At 44.6% G+C, this 840-nt stretch overlaps 1 long non-coding RNA gene across 1 annotated transcript in view; it reads left to right on the top strand.

The window, feature by feature from the left end:
- The first annotated feature begins 275 nt into the window (after positions 1-275).
- Positions 276-840, top strand: part of LOC119429789 — a 1,060-nt gene continuing 495 nt past the window's right edge. Inside the window, exons 1-2 of the long non-coding RNA XR_005187840.1 lie at positions 276-331; positions 745-823. This is a non-coding gene — a long non-coding RNA (uncharacterized LOC119429789). The remainder of the gene's footprint in view (positions 332-744; positions 824-840) is intronic.

Raw genomic sequence — 840 nt, 5'->3', positions numbered from 1 at the left:
AGAAGAACAACATGTCTGCTGCAGGAAGAGGAGAGAACTGGAGAAGATGGACTGTAGCATTACAGATGTGGTGTCCTGCAGCTGGAAAGGATCGTTTCAGGATCAATAACTGAGAACAAATAATCCTGTCACTTTCATCCAGAATGTTCCAGGGTCCAGAATCAGGATCTGACACCAATCACCATGACTCAATCATTAAATGTAACTTTTTTAACAGGATCCATCAGAGACTCAAAGCTGGACCTGAACCCAGCTGTGTGTCCTTAAAGAGCAACATGTCAAATGATCGTTTTACTGATTTTAAATCAGTCCAGCCTCCATCAGCAGAGAGGTGAGCTGTCTCTAAATGTTGTAACTGTGTAAAATGTAACGGAGTCAGTCTGAAATGTTTTCATTCCAACATGTGTTTCATGTGAGCTCATCTCTTTTTCACACATTTCTATGTTCACATGTGAAGCGGTGTGTGTTGGATGTTTTCTCCAAACTCAGCAGTCAAAGTGAAAGAATGGATGTTGTAGGAGGAGTTTCTGAGTGTCTGTAGGTCACCAGGTGGTCCAACAGGTGTCACCTTTGACCTTTGCTTCAAACACAGTGTAGGTAGGAACTTCCACTCAGGTGGCAGGTGTTGCTGGATGGAGGAGGACAAATAGTTTCTGGATCCTGACTCCACATGGACCTTTAGCTGGTGTTTGTCTCTGTGTGGACAGACACAAGTGGAGCTAATTCTTCATGATTCCTCCACAGAGTGGACCAGCAGAGCTCAGAGGTTCCCAGTGCTCAGTCTGCCCAGCAGCATCAAACACAGCTGGACTCCATATTTATGGTGCGTTCATGTACAAC

The sequence above is a fragment of the Nematolebias whitei genome, unplaced genomic scaffold (assembly GCF_014905685.2).
Source record: "Nematolebias whitei isolate Nwh7 unplaced genomic scaffold, NemWhi1 Nwh_scaf_7567, whole genome shotgun sequence".
Taxonomy (NCBI): Eukaryota; Metazoa; Chordata; class Actinopteri; order Cyprinodontiformes; family Rivulidae; genus Nematolebias; species Nematolebias whitei.
The sequence above is the reverse complement of the archived record's forward strand: the minus strand, read 5'-3'. Positions and strand labels throughout refer to the sequence as shown.